General features: G+C 29.9%; 1 pseudogene; it reads right to left on the reverse strand.

The window, feature by feature from the left end:
* Nucleotides 1-18,472: 18,472 nt before the first annotated feature.
* Nucleotides 18,473-19,091, reverse strand: LOC121124080 (eukaryotic translation initiation factor 3 subunit J-A-like; annotated as a pseudogene).
* Nucleotides 19,092-21,209: the final 2,118 nt, after the last annotated feature.

Genomic DNA, 21,209 nt, shown 5'->3' on the forward strand with positions numbered 1-21,209 from the left:
CCCCCCCATAAAGTTTTTGCTGCCCCCCAAAAAAAAAGGTATCATAAGACTTATTTATTTATAAGTCTGTTTTTGGTGTTATCACACATGGAATCCAAAATGGTACAACACATCAGTCTGAAATTTAGTAGTAAATCCACCTATAAAATAACCAAACATGTTCCTATGATATTTTTTTGGGCCCTTGAGGCCTTTGAACGAATTAAAATCTTATTTCCCTTTACTCTTTTATTATTTTTCTCTTTCTCTCTTTCTGTGTCTCCCTTCTTCTTTTCTCCCCCTGTGTCTTTCTACAAACCTCTCTTTTCTTCTTTTTTTCTACATTCATTTTTTGTTTCTACTTTCTGTCTTTGTTTCTCCATTCATTTTTTGTCTCTATTCCCTTCTATTTAACCTTGCAGTGTAGGCAGTCTCTGCTTGTATAAAGAAAAAATTAACTTATGTATGGAAGTAATTATTTAACGATGTTGATAATTTTTGGCTTAATGATAAAAAGATGATGAACGCTATACCTGCCCCTGAATTTCAATTAATTAAACTCAGACTATTTTCCATAATTATTGCAGAAATATTGCATATCCTGGAGTTGCCTCATCTGTTTCCAAAAAAAAAAAAAAAAAAAAAAAAAAAGGCCTCAGTACCACACAGCAAATAAATTGCAAAATTTTGCAAAGACAATTTGTATGACTGTTGGTACAAAACCTTTCAGCCTCCCTTTACATCTGATCTAAGCCCCATTGACTTTTTGATACAGGTTATGGTCGAGGGTAGTGTTTTGTCGATCCATATTTATTCAGGGCATTTCATTCTAGTCCTCTAAGACTGTCAGTACTATTACTGATTTAAAAAAAAAGAAATAAAGTTGAGGATGTAATCAAGAACCAATCTTTTTAAGTTTTATGACTGATAAGCAGGCCTGAACTTGACCCTTGAGAGACTGAAGGGGAAGGGACTGCAGTCATTAGTCCTAAATAAAGACATAAACAACACTAGTCGAGGGACTGGGGGATTTACTTTACAGGCTCGGCATGAACTCTGTAATAACAGCCATGGGTCAAAAATTCTAGTAGACGTCGTGCTTAATAGCTCCATGTTTTTAAGAAGAACAATAACATAGGGATATATAGGTTTTCTAAAGAGTGAAAAAGTAAATCCGTGAAACAAAGACGGGAAATTCTTGATCGATATACATATACTCTAAAGTAGTTAGTCCATGTGAAGGAAAAGAAAGAAGTTATTTGCTTAAAAGGGAAGTACAGTGGACATTCAAAGAATGAAAGAATCACCATTAAAATAATAATATCACACAATAAGAGACTTGACCTTAGTCAAGTTAGATTATTCCTAAAAAATAAATGCATCTTTCTGAGTTATTTAGTCTCGTTAATACTTAAAGTAGATATGGAAAAGAAAAAAGAAGTCACATACCATTACAGAAAGATACATCATCCGGCTACAGCTATAATTTATAAAGAATTATTTTTTTAACGTTCCTATTACAGGTCAGATGGTGTTGCACCGATTAAACATTATATCATTACCATTACTCTATTTGACCCAGGAACTGTATTTAAAGTCCATAAACATTAAAGTCTATTTCCTTTTCTAGGAACAACAGAGTATCGAACCTACGCGCATTAGATAATAATTTTCTACGGAGATACGTTGTTCATAAAAAACATTTTTTTCTTTCGATCAATGTAGAGTTTTAACATTTCTTCAATAATCAACTAAGATCATGACTATGGGGTTGGATTCCACTTGTCCACGAGTCCACTCGAAATAGACTCATCCTTGATTCCTTACTCATTCGTTCATAACCGTTTTCCTTCCTTCCTTACTGACTGTTTTTTTTCTTCTTCTAATCCATAGCTGATCAGATTCAACAGTAAAGACTAAAATTAAAGGTCGAACCAGGGACACAAATTTCCCAGCAAAAATTACCAGTTACATCATAGAACCCTTTGATAAGTAACTTGATTTTTAGTTATTAAGCTACTGAACATATAATATATTTACACAACGTATGTCAGAAATGAAACATAATATGATGGAATAAGAAAATACGGAGATAATAAATAGTTTGTCAAATAACAAAAATTATATTTGATATATTTTATTTCCTTAAATATCAAATAAGTCATATTTAGTTTGTCTTCTATTTTTTTTAAACTCATCATTCTTTCTAGTTTATCCAAAGAAAATATATTATATACCAACATATTTAATAGTTATTTAGACTAATTCTTTTCGAGGAAAGTCTTTTATATTTGGATATGTATATTTGTCTTTAATTAAACATAACTTTTTTTTGCATTCAATAAAAATTGAATCATGATATTTAGAGCAAAATATGTATGATATTTAAAAGTACATATATATACGTATTGTGTTTATTTGTTTCATTATTAAAATATAAGCATGATTGAATCGGCATTTAAGTTATTATAAATATTGATATATTAATCAATAAGTCCATCGATTTGTGGAATAGCGGGGTTTTTTTTTCACTTCATTTACAATTTGTACGCACAATTTGAGCACTAAACCGTCCAAAATGGTAAAATTGACCATACACGTCATTAATGTACTTATATTTCAACCTTTCCTCTAAAAAGAAACAGAAAAAAGGTATTAAATTATTTGGTAGTTAGCTAAATAAGTCAACCGTATCAATTTTTATTTTTTTCATATGTACTTACAAACTATCATTGTCATATATTTTATCCACAATCTATCAGAATAAATTTTAAAAATATACATTACAAAATCTAATAATCTAACATATTATTTTCCTAGATACTGTATTATGAAATTACTTTGTGTTTTTTTTTTTTTTTTTTTTTCTCTAAGTTGACTTTATATATCAATAAAAACAAATTAAAAACTATTCTATAAATACCTTTGTGCATACACGATTGAATAGTTTATAAATATGGCTAGAATTAATCAAGTTTGATGCAGTTGTACCTACTTAATTAAAAAAGAGAAATAGAATGTACAAAATGTATGAATCATCCTCTAAATATTCAGTTTTATCAAATCCCAAGATAATATAGTGTAGTTCCAAAGATTTTGTTAGATGAAAGGGCCAGTTATAATTATGAAGAAAAGGATCGTACATGAGAAAAATTCCGGATGATTTCTTGAATATAAGTGCATATCCCGCATGCTTTACAATTGTAACCCTGTCCTTTTGGAAACACAGGATAAAAATAGGATAACTGATTACTTCGTTTATTTGACAAAAATATTAAATTATAAAATAGACATGACGTATAAAGTGAGACAAGAGAGTCTAGAACTGACAAAAAAATACATAGGGTATTTTTGTATTAGCGAGGTAACACCTTGAGAAACATAGACATTTCACATCAAAATACAGTGTCAATTTGTATATAAATGAATTGGATACAAATAGAAATAAGATTCTATTGGTTCTATACTTTTTCTATAAGTCTATAGGAAAATATCATTAATTTTACCTTTGTGTATGTAATAGTATGTACTAGGTAATTAAGAATTTTAAAAAATCAAAAAATTTACGTTCTTATTGAACTTATTGGTTTTAAAAATAATATTTTATAAAAAAATGTTTGAGAAGGTACTTCATTTCTGAGGATTAATATCCTTTTTGTTCAAATATTTAGATCATGCCACTATTTCTCGATTTGGAATACTCACATTCGAAAACATAGACATCAAAAGATCACTTTCAGATAGATTGAATTTCAATTATGTGAAATAAAACCCCATTGCTGAGACAATTCTTGTCCAATTCAATACTTTTGAGTTTTATTGTATGTAAAACACTTTAAGACATCTCAAGCTCTTGTGTTCTTTCAAATGAATGTTTCAATAATAAATCACTGGAGGGTAAATTCTGATTGACATATGTATATAGCAGCACATCACTTCACTCCCAATATGGATATTGCATCTTCGGTATCCGTACTGTTATCCTTCATTTACGGCATCGATATGACACTGATATTCTGACATCGATATTCATGTCTGGTACTAATATTATATCTGTCTTATATTTTTATACATAAGGATCCAATTAACATTGATTGCTTACCATATTTAGTTTGATTTTAAATTATTATAAGGGATTCATTATTATTTGAGTAATTGAATAAAACTATTCAAATGGCTCAACAAAAAAGATTTTCTACCTCTGTAAGAGGGAGAGCCTTAACCAAATAATCAGAACTAAATAAATAGATTTTTCTATTGTACATATCTAAAAGAAATCCATTCATGAATAGAAAATTCCGCTGAGTGTTTTTGATTGTATTTCTTAGACCATAAAAATTAATGTTGTGCCTACATGAAACAAAGTCGAAATAGATGAGTGAAATCAACATAAAAATTATATTTTATGAAGGAAGTCATCATAATAAAATTCCTAGAAACTCCATAAATCGGTAGTTTCATTCTATAGGTACTTCATCAGACCCTATTAATCAGGCTTGGGTTATGTTTTGATTAAGTCTGTGTAGACCTGATAAAAACACGCTCATCTCCTAGGACTCAAGAAATAAATCAACCAAATCTTTTTACAAAACCCGTTCATACATTAATATCAGTATTAATACAATTCATTCCGTAGACATGCTGCAAAATATATATAAATAAAACAGGATTTGAATTGCATTCCTCACTTTATAAATAGTTATATGTATGCAAAGGACTATACAACTTTCTATCTTGGAAAACGAATAATGGTTCAGTACTTATAGGATACAAATTGACTTTAACAAGGGTATTTCTAATTGATTTATCTCAATGGAAGAACTCATTTGTAAACATGAATCAAACTTTTCCCACAATTTGTCCTCTTATTCAAAACAAATTTACTCATAAATTATCTTTACAAATGCAAATATTTTGTATTATTCGTAGATTCATCATTATTCTCTATGTAAATATTAGATCACTACTCTTAAAGTATTTGAGTTTAAATTATGCAACCATTAATGTTATTTGCTAGACCGGTACTAGTTATAATGGTACAAGTTTACTGAACCATTGATACCGGTATTTTACTAAAAGGATATTAGAACCGGTATTTACAACGTCTTTATGTTTACGGTCCACCCAAATTTCTGAATAGACTTCTAGGAGGGGTACTAAAAAAGCTAGAATGATAATCGAGTTTAAAAAAAAATAGGAGAACAAGACATTACTGAGCTAACCCATAGAATTCTAGATACCTGGAATAAAAACGGTATTTTTCCATTTCCCAAATGACCCATTTTTTCTTTTATTATCTATATTAATAAAACAAAGGTGTTCTGTCAGTATTAATGTCTGAATGTAAGATAACGAGTCACGGGGTGCACTGTATATAGTGGTCCATGATGTATACCATCAACATATTTTGATCTAAAAAACAACAATATAGTCGCATTAATGAAATGCCATAGGCGTGTGCATATGGCATAGAACATGTCTAGAGGGTACACTGTAGGTAATTCACCCTAATGTATATGATTTAAGATCTAAGAAATAATAATGTCGTCGTATTAAAAGTTTTTTAGTGAGTGCTCTAGTGACTAAAGTAATGCAAACATTGTAAATTTTATATAATATCTACAAACAGATATTTTACTATAATAGTTATATATAGCTACAATCCCTTCTACAAAGTAAAGTATTAGAGCATAAGACAATATATCAAGTATGGGATTTATGTACCAACCCGTAGTGAGTCATAGTTTTTTGAAACAGAGTCTTTATAATATATGTACATAACTATTCTAAAATGGAACAAAATCCCCCAAAAATGTGAGAACTCTTCAGATTTTGAAAGCACTTTTACATAGCAATGCCTACGTTTTTTTTTTTTTTTTTTAACAATAACTTCTTTGAGATGTTTTTGTAAATTTAGGTAATTATAATGATGTTATAAATCTAATTAATGATTTAATTAAAGTTTATGTTCATACATACTTGATATCATTTACCAATAATCTTTGGCGTTGGACATGAGGAGACAGGGTGCAATTTTCCTATCTCATTCATAAGAAAGCTATCAACATTCATGGTATATTTGTGAGATTTCTATTATTATCTAGAAATATTATATATAATAATACCTAGAAATGTATTTTTTTATTATTTTAAATATATGTTAAACTCCACCAAGCCTATGCCAATACCTCATCGAAAATACATGTGTATTTAAGCAAATGAGTGAAATATTTTATTATAAATAATTATATGGTAATTTTAATTTAATTTAATTGATTAAATAGATATATACCATATATTTGCAATTTATTTTAGATTATGATTCAATATATCAATTTACAACTTTCAAAAAGTCGGCGAATCATGCTTAAAAAATAAACCAAAGGAAATTTATAACATGTTCTTACAATAAAGTTAATATTCCTTAAATAAGGGAATAAACACATATATTAACTGGTGACTATCTATTCGTGTTATAAGAGAAAATTGCAATAAGTCAAAATACATGAATACTATGGAAAAAGGTTCCAAACTTCCGTAAATCCATGTTCTAAAAGAGAAGTAACTACAAATTCAGATTTGAAACGTTGTATCTATTAAACGTAAAGTAAGCAAGTTTTTTATGGCACTATTGCTATGAATGTAAATATCTTTTATATTAAACTATCCTACTTATAGGTACAAGGATCATTCTTGACATACGTTCTATTTCAGTGTAATTTAACTATAGTTTACAATTGACCAACTAGACAAGTGGAGATTTTAAAATACATCTGTAATACTAAGGATTCTTAGGGGGCTTTAAGTGTCATTCCCAGATGAGACTAATAAAGTATGACTTTTTTATCTTTACCAAAACGTTAAACATCTTATTTCGTTGTCAGTTTTTTTAAGTGGAAATAGTAAGACACAAAATATATATTTCGAGGTTAAACGTTAGGGTTTGTAATTAGATATATATTAGATCTCTCATCTGCAGAATTATACATATATAATTCTTCTTGATACATCATATCATTACTAATGTTGGGGCTTGAAGAAAAAATGGAAGCTACACTCTAATTATATTTAATTGATACTTTTAAATATTCCTATGGGTGTATAAGAGTCTTCCTATGATTGTGTGAGAGTTGAAAAAAGGAAAAAAATATTAAAGACAAAGTAATTTGTACTGTAAAATAAAAATGAACGGACACCCTTATAAATTAGTTTTGTCCTTGGTGATGGAACATCATGCAATTCAAACCCATAAGATATCATCATTTACAGGTTTATTTTAAACGTAAATAAATTCCAAATAACACATAGGCTGAAAAGTTTTGGGTTTAACACATAGATGACACAGCTTTTTTTACCCCTAACTCATTTTCAGTCAGGTCCAACCATCAAAATAAAGCTGTCAAGATTTGTTAGCCATTTTTTCAGTAGTTTGTAAGTTATGCACTGAGTGTGACGCATCTTTTGCTATTTCTAAAATAATTGATAAAAAAGAAATTTTAATTGTTAAAAAATGCAAAAAAATATTCCAGAAATTGAAAATACTATTTACTTATAATGTTAATTTAATAACTTTTTGTCCAAAATGCATCATTTTGTGACATTTCTTCTTAGAATTGAAAACGGAGGTTGGATGAAAAAAATATAAACAATTATTCAGAAAATGACTGATATTTCAGTTAAACATAAATTTTTATTTGTCAAATTTATATGTAAACGAAATTCTACAAACTTTTTGTGCTTCAAATCCAATATTTCATTCAAAATTCATTTTTTTTGCACCTTAAACAAAACCAATTTCTTTTCTTCACCATAAATTTTTTATTTGAATACATTCAGAAAACGTTTTTTGAGACGCCAGTCATTTTTTTATTCATAATTCAACAGACCTTATATAGTTTCTTTGAGCTCCAAAAAACTATTTTTGTTTCTTGTGTATAGAATAAGCCCCCCACAAAATCGGCAGCCCGTATTAACCTGACCAGGTTCAAAAGAGGCACATATGCAAAGTTTCAGTCATTAGACCCAACAGTTTGTTCACCTAAAAACTATAAAAGTCACACACAAACTCAATTATATAATTATATACAGAAGATAACTGATTCCAGGTGAGTGTCAAATTTAAATGATATTGTGTAAATTTTTATCATTTTCTTGGGATTTCAGTGTTGACTATTGGGTTTTTATTTAGGGATGATATGATATTATGAGTGGCATCCCCAATTTTAGTGATTATTATAGCTAGTTAGCGTTTAGTTGTTTTTTTTTTTTTAGACAAAAATTAATAGATTACATTATTTGCATCATAGAATGAATTTAAAAAAATTATGAATGTATTTAAAGAGTGAATGATATCACAATTTATTTTTATTTTTGTAGAACTGGATAAGTTATAAAAGGCCATAAAACTTCCTGAATTGATGCAAATCATTTTTTAAATAACTGTCACGTTGTCAAAAGTTGTGATGCTTTGAATATATTTATTTAGAACTTTTGTACGTTTGTGATCAATGAAAGGATATTTTATAAGCGGCTTTAAGTTCAATATATATTCAAGTTTTGAATATTTATGCATTATCATTATATATACAAGTGTTTATATAAGGTATTATTATTTAAGAGATTATTGAGTTTTTCATATGAAGGTTATTTTATATAGCAATTCGCTATATAATGCTTCAAAAACAAAATCTCTTAAAATATATTGTTATTTCAAGTCAATGATTTATCTATTCTTATACCATTTTTAAAGTGTGAAAACGTAAATATAAAAAAATACACTTACCAATTCAATAAAAATAATTTCAGTCAGAATATGTTCTAATAGTTCTAATCAAAAAGATAATTAAGAATAACCAAATGTTTTAGTTGTTAGGTATGTTTAAAATGTAGGACTTGAGTAAATTAAAAGTCATTCATAACTCAGTTTAGATTAATATGTATATCGTTAACATAAAATCATTAGAGAACATTTTTAAATATTATTTTCCTAATATTTCAAAGGCATATTTCGATCAATTATGGGTTTCTAGGACAAAAGAGTGAAATATATATGAATTTGTTTCCTTATAGGTTGATTACAAATATTCTAAAGATCAGTTCAACTCATGGTATAACGTAGGAGTTTCCAATTATGTTTGTTTTTTTGTGCTAAGGAGAGGGAAACTCTTAAATATTTTATTAGAAAATGTGATTTTAGAAGATGAATGTCAAGAAACATTTTTTTTAATAATGCAGAATTATTTTGTAAATTTGTATTTTTTTATATATGTGTATTAAATATATTTTAATTGAAATGTAGAACTATTTTTATAAACTTAAAAACTTACCAATGAAATCTACTAGATAGATCAAAAATATTATTCGAAAATAATTGTACATTGTTTTATATTTAACTCATTTTGGTGTTATTTGTGATTTCAAACGTTGAATAAAGAATACGCGGTGTTATATTTATTTGAATTAAATTTTGTGAAAGTTTTCGCCTCCAGGAAAGCAACATCAAGGCTTGAAGGAACGGGTGTTTATACAAAATTATATTTGAGCATTTGTAGGAAACCTTGCTAAAGTGAGAAATCCCACATAAGCCACCAATTGTAGCATATGTTATGCGTTGAAGGATGTACATATATTATCTAAGATAAAACATAAAGAGATCTTCACAGTTCGAGCTTGTTATTAGAAATTTATATATTAATCCAAATCAATCTATAATTACAACTCATTTTTACAAAATAAATAACCGATTTTACAAAATATAAGATATGAATGGTGATCCGTTACGAAATAAATTAGATTTTAACAAGATATAATTTAATTACGAGTAAATATAGGGCTTGATCACCACAAATATTAGGTATCAATTTCAGTTCTGACAAGCTTAAGATCAATGAAACAATCTTACACAACGCTTGAAATTTCGATAAGAGCATAAAACTCATATTATATAACACTAGACAAAGAAGTTCAACAGAGTTGATATTTTTGCCTCTGTTTGTATGTCTATTGTTCACCAGGATGATAGAAAAAGTTACGGATCGATTTTGATCTAATTTGACACAAATATTATTTATGGTCACAGTAAGATGCAATTTAATTTTGATAGGTCAAGGTAGTACAAAACTTTAAAAATACTTAATCGAACATAACTTTGGAACATATTGAGGTACAGAGCTCAAATCGGGGTGCTTATGGAGGTTTAACAAAGATGCTATCATATAGCACAAAATACAAAGTTTGAAGACTTTAGCGTAAGTATCATACTTCAACTGGTCTTGAAATAGCGAGCTGATCATTATAATATTTTATGTCTAATTTTTTGTCCATTCCTCAGTTATTCGTTCTTAGAGGAGTCTATAATTTGGTGCATGTTTACTACAGGCCCTAGTATTAATGTGCTTCCATATACTGTAATCAAACTGGTTGAGGTTTAAGCGATTATGGAAGCAAAAATGTTTTGGCCAATAAAAACACTTTTTATGGGTGATTTTGGCAGTACTGGCGGGGCTTGATTGTACTTAAAATACCTTGCCGGATTCACCAGCGTAGATTGCAATAAAAACGGATCTTAACTCTTAAGATAACAATATTTTCTATCCTAGACCAGCTATTTTCCTGCTGTCGAATGTTAAAATCATCTCCTTCCTTAAGACGTTGTTTTATTTGATGTACGAGTAACCAGGATACGTTTAATTCCCTGGATATTTTGCACACCAGGCATTGGTGCACAAGGTTCAATATATCTAGTCGCATATTTCGTTTGCCATCTAAAAAATGGGTAGATTTATTTGCAAACTTATTTTTCTAAATGCAAACCAATAACAGCGGCATAATTATTATGAATGGAACTTTTGACTGTAATTCATCATATCTCTAAAAAAATCATTAAAAAAAGTATGTCATAATTTAATTGTACAAATGTTAATCATGTTCATTTTTGTTGAAGGGCCACATTGTATGTATATTCCTTATAAATAAATACATACATGCTTAATATTTTTTCAAATCAACTTTGGGGATCTCAGTTTCAAGAAGGAAGAAGGAAAAACCAAGGTACGCATACAACAAAAATAGGTAAGAAGGAACATTCTTTAGATATTGGATAAATGTTTTCACTTTCATCAAAAGGGAAGAAAAAAACGGTTTCACTTCTGTATTTGATCCACATCTAACATTCTTGGATGATTACTCTTCAAATACACACTCACTCACAAGCACATACAGGGTGTTCCATTGACATCTGAACACTTAATATTTCTATAAAGGTTGAGTGATTTAAATTAATTCCTTTAGGATATATTAAAGTATACATGAATAGTTACAAAACAAACCAATTTGAGCTCTCTAGCTTATGTACAAGTCGAGAAATGACGCTTGAACGTGATCGACGAATTTCCATTCGCGCACTCCAAGCAGTTGGGCGTCTCCCACATCACAGTCTAAGTAGTCAGCTAGTCCAAATTGTTGGAGAGGAAGGATGGCTCTGTCAAAAAGGCCAAACTGGACCTAGAAGAGTTAAAAAAAAAAAGCCTCAGGATAATCCCCTTAAGTCCATGAGGGCTCATTTAAAAGATATCGGGGTTTTACACCAGACTGTCCAAAGAACTATCAAAAAAGTGGGTAGAACGAGCCTTGTGAGGGTGGAGAGGTCCCTTCTGACACCAGCAATGAAAAGAAAAAACCATCTCATTCGTGTCAAGACTCTTTGAAATGAGTCTTTTGAAATCTTTTAAACACTATCACTTCCAAAAATTTAGTTCATCAATAGAAAAAAAGAAACAATAATGAAGTGTTTTACAGAGCTTTACATATCCTTCTTAATTACTCATGGATATTAAATATATTTATTGTATCGATCATAGTTCGAAATGATTTGGAAATTATTATTTTTTTATAGGGTGTTACCTTTCTAAAAAAAAAATTTACAGTCCATTTTATTGTCTGCTGTGGATTCTCTTGCTTCTTTTCCAGCTTCATAATCAGCTTTTCAAAAAAATAAAAAAACTTTATTGTATCATGCAACCCTTTTTCCAAAAGGTCATAGAAAAAAGTCTTAAACTCAGTTGTTTCTAGGCGAATTCTTTAAATTATTGAATTATTATTCCATAACTGTTGATAATTGTTCACAGTTTAAAAAAAACTAATTCTAATTCAATCCATCAATGTTCAGAACAGAGATTCGAGGGATAGAAGCTAAAACATCGATATTTGACAACAAATAAGAAGGTATTTGTCAGGGAACACCGGTGATTCATGAGTAAAGAAGGGATTTGTGTGAAGAAAAAACTAAGTATAGCGATTAACAATGAAAAACGGTTGATAATGTGATTTTTCTTCTTTATTTAATCAGTGGTGGGGGTGTTAAATTATCTCTTAAAAAGAAGAATTATCACCTATCTTTGGTGTAAATTGATTAAAAATCCATAATAAAATAAGTATTTATGAATTTAATTTTAATTAGAATATTTTCCCTTTACTAATGCTATTTATCTTTAGAATGTTCTCCTTTATATAGGAGTAATTCATCTTTACCCCCGAAATCATATAACAGGCAGCTGATCTTAAAAGAAGGACATAGTTCAGTAATACCCTATGTGTTGCTCCCAACTTCTACTTGCGCTCTAACAAAAATCATATCTCTATTCATATGATAACTCTCGTAGATTTTGAAGTAGCGTACTCTACGTATAAGGAACTCGAAAAGGAAATTGATTTTTATATAAACCAAGGGTCCACATTTAGAATTCGTGACATTTTATTTTTAGCAAGTGATAAGATTATTAATTCAATGTATATAGTAATTAGCATCCATTCTCTATTTGAGACTATTAACTGTTGGCAACAAGAAAAATACAAGAGGCTACCTACAATATATTTTTTGCAATTTTTTTTCTTTTCCTTTTGTCAATCGAGGTTAAGAGTGGTTAAAAAATATTGATGTGCTTATTTCTTTACGTTGATTAGTAGAATTCGGGGTAGGAGCGGGGAATAAGACATAGACGAAATGTGAGACTCTTTTATTCGAAATATGTCTCACGATGTTTTACGTTAGATTGCCGGCCCTAGGATAATTTCCTCCAAAAAATCTCCAAGTAGTAGTTATATTAATGGCTAATAGTGTTGTCCGGTATACCCGACTATGGTATTACGAACCTATTTAAAGTGTAACTTTACTGAAGCAAATTTTATAACATGGTACAAAATTTGCTCTCCCAATGACATAGCATTCCATCATTATTCAGCCTTGTTTCTTGTAAACAAAATTTATAAGCTAAAAAGAATGACAGTTGTCTTTAACAGAAAAATAATCATTAAATTCTTATGTATGCCCTTCTATAAATATATAAATATAAAGTGGCCTTAACGATATTTTTGTTTCACAATTTTTACTATAAAAACTATCAAAAAGTTCCCAAAAAGGTCCTAATACCAATTTTGGTGTCGGAAAGGGTACAAAAATATTAATATCATGACGTGTTACAAAGTTTTACTGAATTGAGTCGGGTTCTTCTGATTCCGTTTATGAGATCCTTGTTGTCGACAACAAATAATAAACAGTATTTATGCATGTAAATAATATCAGAACCATTATCGACTGGTTTTTTATGTATATCTTTACAGTCAACTACATTTCATTATTTATCACAACTCTATTAATAGAAATAAAACACAATTGTCTAGAAGAAGAATATGAGTAATATTGTTCCTTCTAAATTTGTTTCATTTGTAATAGTCATTCAATTATAAAAATAAAAATATTTTTATGCACCAATATGTTTTCTATTTTTATGTTATTCAACAGAATAATTAGTCATATGGATATTTATTCAATTACTATTTATGAAAACAAGTTATTAATTTGTTATTTATATATTTCCCATTTTACTAAAAAGAATATATATCTCTGCTTAAATTTTTATATTTTATAGTTCGAATAATGCCATATTCACAGAAGAAGTTGAAGATACGTTATACATATATTGGCGTCTAATTGATTGTCTGTTGGTAACCAGGATTACGTCAAAAGTAACGAAACGATTATGATCGAACTTGTTAAGAAGATTATGTATATAGGGCCACAGTAAGGGACCATTAAATATTATGAGGTTAAGATCGAAGGTCGAGGTAGCACAAAACGTTAAAAATACATAATGGAACATAATTTTGGAAAACATTATTGTATAGGTCTCAAATTGGTGTCCTTATGTAGGTTTAATAAAAATGCTTCATAAAACAATAAATTAAATTTAGGAAAAATGAACATAGGCTTAGGTTTGCACTCAACTGAGGCTTCATTCTAGTTAAGTAATTGATCCCAAAGTTAATTTAAGAAAATATTTAACTCCCGGGTGGAAACTTGAAACTTACACACATTGAAAGAAAAAATAAAATAACATGCCATTCTTTAATTATAAATTAAAAGAAAAAAAAATTGATGAATCTTACTGATACATACCCAATGTCAAATTAATTTATTCTATTCAACCGCCATTGGCCTAACGGATGGAGACAAGTCTCTTGTGAAAAGTGTTACAAGTATTGCAAAGGAAGTTTGGCTCCATGGCAGCCAACTCCTCGTCGACAGAGCCCTTCATGGCTTCAACGTTTGGGCGACGGATGCTACAGACCCTCTTCTCAATGTGTGGCCAAAAAGAAAAGACGAGGGGATTGACATCCAGACTGTATGGTGGCCAAATTCTCTAATCCCAGAAAGCAATTTTATTGGCTAAGAAGGGCTGTATAATATTCATATTGGTAAAAGACGACGTTCCCGTCTGGAAAATTTTCCTGGACCCAGAGGAGCAAGTTGTCCTTGAAAACGTCGATGCACAATGTAGATGGCTGCCTTGAGCTTCTAACCCTCCGGTAATCAGATCAGGGGCTTGACTTGTAAGCAGATATTTCGATTCAATTCTATCTTGTAGTATAAGGACGTTTCCCCACCTCTGATATTAAATAAAATTATTATCAAGCAGTTCTAGTATCAATAATAAGCTTACCAATGCTATAAGGAATATCGATAATATCCAATTATAAAACCTTTTGAGAAGCAATGATTGATAATCATCATTTTTATATTCTCTTGTTGAAAGATGAATAACAATTATTAATTTGTACTAATATCGATTTTTCTAACATATTATAGTCCATAGTTGCCTTTATTAGGGAGTCAGGTGCTTGAGGCATGACAATGTTTATGATAAAAATTGGTTTTTAAAACATGGCTGTATCAAGTTTATAATTATACATACATAATATATATAAGACCCGTCAACATAAAAGGAAGCTAAAATGACTTTTCTCAAAATTGAGTCTGGATTGCATTTGTATTAAATAGAATACTAAAATAGATTGTCAAATATATAAAGAGGTTGATAGAATTTACTGTTGAAAGGTTGAAATATAAGTATTTTAAATAAAAAAAATAAAGTTCTTGGTTGGTCCATTGAAATCTGAACCCTTACTCATACAATAAGTAATCAAGATTGAGTGATGAAAATTAATTCGTGTTTCGACGTATTAAAGCATATACAAGTCGAGAAAATGACACTTGAGCGGGATTTTCGAATTTCCATTCGCGCATTTCAAGGAGTTAAGCTTCTAAAGGACCACCGTCTACGCCCTCAGCAAATCCGAAACGTTGAAGAGGAAAGAGGGCGCTGACAAAAAGGCCTAACTGGACGTGGAGGAGTTAAAGAAAACAGCCCGGAACAATTTGCTCAAATGTATGAGGCCCATGCAAGAGATCTCGGGATTACACACCAGACCGTCGAGAAAGCTATGAAAGAAGTTGGTGGGAAGAGCCCTTATGGGAGTGGAGAGGCCACTTTTGATACTAGCAATAAAATAAAACAATTTCCTCTTATGCAAGACTATTTCGAACTCTTGTTTGGCACTTTGAACCTCCCTATAGCCCTAATGTCTGCGCCTTGGACTAAAAATATTTTGGATTCATTTCGAGGGGAAGGCTTGCAGTGTCCATCGTCCAAACACCGAGGCCCTCAAAGCTTTTGTCAGCCAGCTCTGGGAGGCTATGACAGAGGATTACATCTCCAAAGTGTTCCATGCCTTCCACCGCCCCCTCGAAGCCATCATTGGCACTAAGGGTGGATACATTCATGATTAAGAGAGCTCAAACCCACATATATTTATAGCATTAATTTTGTTGAAATTCTATTGTTAATTAATAAATTACATCTTTTTATGCTTAAAATTCAAAGTGTTCATATTTCAATGCACCACTCAGTAAATACGAAGTAAATCAATAAATTGGGAATTTTTTCTTTTCTTGACTTTTGTCCATGATTGTTTTTACAATGACACAACAGATAAGTATTTTACTCGTAAATATTTCAGTCATAAATCGTTTGTGTGAGATTTTATCGTTCCCCTTTTAAAAGTTATAAAACAATCGGGTTGTTTATAAATATTTTTTTATTCACATAAAATTGCGCGAGATCCTTCAAAGAATCTTTTTTTTTTTTTTGCTAATAGTCATGTATTATCAAAATTGAAGCCGAAAAGATACCTGTTATTGAAAACTGAAAGGAACGAAGCAATTTTGTGACATACATACCCCTAGGTCTACATGAAGGTCATTTCTACAAATACATAGTTTTCACCATTTTTACCTGCTATTAAAAAGTATCTCATTTGTAATATTTTTATTCGTTCTAAAGGTGAAGCAAGAATAATACTCTGTCCAAATAAAAATACATATATTGTATACGTCTGACCTACCATAGAGGAACTCTAAAATTCAATGCCCCACCTTACTTATATTAAAGTATTTTTCAAATGTACATATTATGAAATGTCTGAGAAACAAAGTTAATTTTATATTTACAGTATTTTGTAATACTAAAATAAAAATGGATCCATTTTATAGTTTTGGAATTATGAGCCATATAGCTCAAAATTAACCCCCTCGTCCTTGCAATCTTTTTAGAAAAAATTATATATTACAATGTAGCTTTTGTTTTCGGGGAATTTGTAAACTTTTTTTTTTGCACAATTTAATGTATTTATTATAAAAATGAAGAGATTATGCTTAATTAAAAACGAACCTAATTAGTAGGATTATTATTATGGATGAAGACAAAATAAAAATAAAAAAAGACACACATTGAGATTCATATTTATTAATAGCTCAATAAAAATTTCAAATATTTTTTATTTCTGTTTATATTTTCTTCTGAAGGAGTTATGATCGCAATTCCGTAACCATATATATATTCAAAGGAAGACAACTCTATGAGGACTAAGGGTCGAGACTATAATTTTAAAAATCCAAAATCCTGTCCTCAACATATCTTTTTTTTTTTTTGTCCAGAAACTGAAAAAAGTAACATTCAACGTCCAATATACTAACTCAGCCCCTTCAACTTCTTTCTCTTGACATTTTTAAAGAAAATAAACCGAATTATAAAATGACCTTTTCTTCAGAAAATATTTTTTTTTACATACTTTACAAATTTTAAATTAAAAAAAATTATTAATTTGAAATTATTATTTTCAATTTCTTATAGAAGAAATAAATAAATAATTTATGATTTATCATGTTATTGTTATTCATCTATGTACATTGATACAAGTCTGGAGGAAAAAATACTTCTCAAACGATTCTAACCACAATAATTTAGTAACAATTATGCAGTTTTAGTTGATTAAAATTTAAATAGTGAGTTGTTTTTCTTTAGTCTTTCAAAGATCTTTATTCAAATAATCAATTGTAAGTAGTATAAAAAGTCATTACGTATGATCATACCTATTAGATTTGGGAAAAAGTAACTTGTCCCCTTTTTTATCTAAGTATATCTTGTTCATTAGTGATCACATCGAATCATACGATAAGGTGGTGTAAGGGTATGCATGTATACTACAAATGTTTTGTTAGACAATATTGTGCTTGTCCGATTCAGTCGTGAATTATTGGGCGTTAAGTACAGAGGTCTCAAAAGACGAAATTTGGGATATTTTTCCTTTTTTCTACCTAGAAGGAAAACATGTGAAAAGTGAGCAAGAAAATTTACAGAGTTTATATACAGAGCCAATCCTATTTCGGTTTGTGTTGCATAACAGTGGTTCGAGCGATTTTTTCACGCTGAATTCTGCCTCTACTGTGAACAACTCAATAGAGCCATGTGAAAATTAGTTATCTGATTTTTTTCCCCAATAAGGAAGAGGGCTTCTACAAGAAGGGCATTATGAAGTTGGATTCTCGTTGGCAGTAAGTTATCAAACAGAGCAGGGCACAATTGGCTTAAATCGGATGATTGTAACACTTTTTTTTTTACAAAATTCACAGAAATATGTCATATGTAAGTAAAAATAATGGAAGAAAAAAAAAATCATAAATACTTTTCTTTTCGTGCGTTAGAAAAAAAGGTTTTTATAGCAATACAGAAACAAATTGAAGCTGTAGAATATGTTCGAAATAACATGTTCATTAACTTTCATCTAACATAAAGAAGAAGGTGAAGAGGAGGGAAACCTATCACATAGAGTCATCCATATCATATGAGCCATAATCTACATATCATAAGTCCTTTCTCAATTCCATTTTCTTGTTTTTTGCAGCTTTTCTTCTTTACGTTTTGCCCAATGAAGTGATTCAAATGACAGTTTTATCTTTTTAAGAAAAGCTGGACTAAAGACAGCATACAAATTCATCAGAAAATTCTCGATAAAATCACCGAAATATGGTGGAGCAGAGAATGTATTAATTTTTTCTATAAAGGTTTTTTTCAAACTAATCAAAATCATCTTTTGTTGAAGGATTCATTCCATCGAAATTGAAATTCAAAGAAACACCTATCATAACTTTAGCCAGTTCAGGGTTGACTCTTTCTTCCAATTGAAATAATCCAAGCTTTTTCTCAGCCTTTCAGGTTTCTCTCTCGGCAATGATTTCATATATCTTCTTTACTTGATAAGCTGTTGAGTCTTTAGATGTTTTTTTCTGATTTGTCCTCATCTTTCTCTTCATCTAATTCCTTGTCCCAGGAGTCCTTGATATCATCTACCTCATCTTCAACATCCAATTTGTCACATATAGCTTTATTAGTCCACAACTCCAGTTCAAAATACTCCAAATCCCAATCAGCCTCAGACATAATGATATTGTTCTTCAAAATCCATATGAATTCATACACTCCTATAAAAAAAAAAAACGAAAAATAAAAAATAACTTTTTCCCCAACCTATTATTTTTATTTCCATCGGGGGCACAATCATTATTTTGGGCAAATATAGCCCCCCCTTGCAGTTACAGCACTATATTATCATATATTTTTTTATTTCAATGTTGAATAGACAAACATTTTCTTATAAAAAAAAATCGTTATTTTTTTAGTAGTACACTTTTGCGTTGAGCTTTTGTAGTAAAAAAGTATGATTCAGCTCTTTTTTGAAAGCTCATAAAGGTGGTAGAAGTGATAAAAATAAATTGAAGTATTCTAATAAAATGTTATTTTATTATTTTTTCATCCATAATTCGTGAATTTTTGACACATTCCACGCAAGGACCTTTTGCCCTTAACCTCTTTACTATCTCATTCTATGCCATGGTCGATAATATATTATTATACATAATAAAATATTTAAACAAGTTCATAGCCAGACTCGAGAAGTAAATATAAAGATGCATTTGATACTAAAATGGGGATTATTGAAGAGTCGTTAGATTCATTTAATCAAAATAGATAACAAATCATCATCCGTGGAAAAATACCGTTGATATTTTCAATATTTCAAACATTTACTATAGTGAACTTTAAGCTAAAGAACAGTTCTATTTAGTAGACTTTTGCGTCCAATTCGAACGCACTCTTAAGATTTTGAATATTATAATTCGTCAATAATTGCTACTTGTCAATTATAATGGAATCTATGGTGAGCTTATAGAAAAAGAATTTTAAACAAAAATCATGAAAAGAAAGAATATTCAATAAATTTTTTGAAATAATAAAATATAAATGAAGCATAATATTTCATAACCGTGTTATCCATTGAAATCTAAACATTTACTAATTCAATAATCAATGAAAATTGAGTGATTGAAATTAATTCATATTTCAATTTATTAAAGCATGAAACATTAGTTTAAAAAAACAAAACAAAAAACTTTATATCTTTCGTACAAGTCGAGAAAATGACACTTGAACATGATAAATGAATTTCTATTCACGCACTCCTTGAACGTCTACAGGACCACCATGTTAAAGTTCAAAACGTAAGAGAGAAAGAAAGGCTCGGTCAAAAATCCCAAACCTGATCCAGAGGAGTGAAAGAAAACAGGTCAGGCCAATCCCATCAAGACCGTGAGGGCTCATGCAAGAGATCTCAAGATTACCCAGAAGACTATCCAGAAAACTATCAAAAATTTTGGTAGAAAGAATCTTTTCAGGGTGTAGAGGCCCCTTTTGACACCAGCAATGAAAGGAACCCATCTCTTCGTTGCAAGACTTTTTTAAAACTTTTTTTAACACTTTCGGCTTACCTGCAACCTTGGCGCCAACCCCATCGACTACAACTTTTGGGTGCATATCGAAGGGAAGCCCTGCAGTGTCCGTCATCCAAGCACCACCGAATCCCTCAAAACCACAGTCAATCAGCACTGGGACGCTATGACAAAGGCCTACATTTGTAGAGGGTGCCAGGCCTTCCGTATCCGCCTGGAAGCTGTAATTGCCTCCAGGGGACAGCTATATTAATGATTAAGAGAGCTTAGAAACACATCTATTCATAGTATTAATTTTATTGAAATCTTATCCTATATAATTAAAATAATTTATATATGTGTGTGTGTGATGTATTTCTCACTTGGTAACAGAAAAAAGTTGCGCATATGTTAAATACGAATTAAAGAGGAGTTAGGAAGAGGATGAGCGAGTTAATTGTAATATGTAACTTCAATTATCATTTTATTAATGGTTGAAGAAGGAACATGGCAAGTTAGCAATGGCAATGACAATAGATAAATTAAACATGCAATTTTAACATGCCAATTATATGTTCCATTTTCAAGAGAGGGTTTGATTATATTTACATCAAATGGACATAAACAACAAAAAATGTTGTATACAGGGAGGTTTTACAATAGAAATTTTTCCTATTATATATTTATAGTTTAGAATTTCTATATAATTTTCATTGGCTATCTTTAAGATAGCGTATTTGTGCTAGATGTTAATTAATAAATTATATGTTGTTGAGAATTAAAATTCAAAGTG

Source organism: Lepeophtheirus salmonis, chromosome 9 (genome assembly GCF_016086655.4).
Source record: "Lepeophtheirus salmonis chromosome 9, UVic_Lsal_1.4, whole genome shotgun sequence".
Classification (NCBI taxonomy): domain Eukaryota; kingdom Metazoa; phylum Arthropoda; class Copepoda; order Siphonostomatoida; family Caligidae; genus Lepeophtheirus; species Lepeophtheirus salmonis.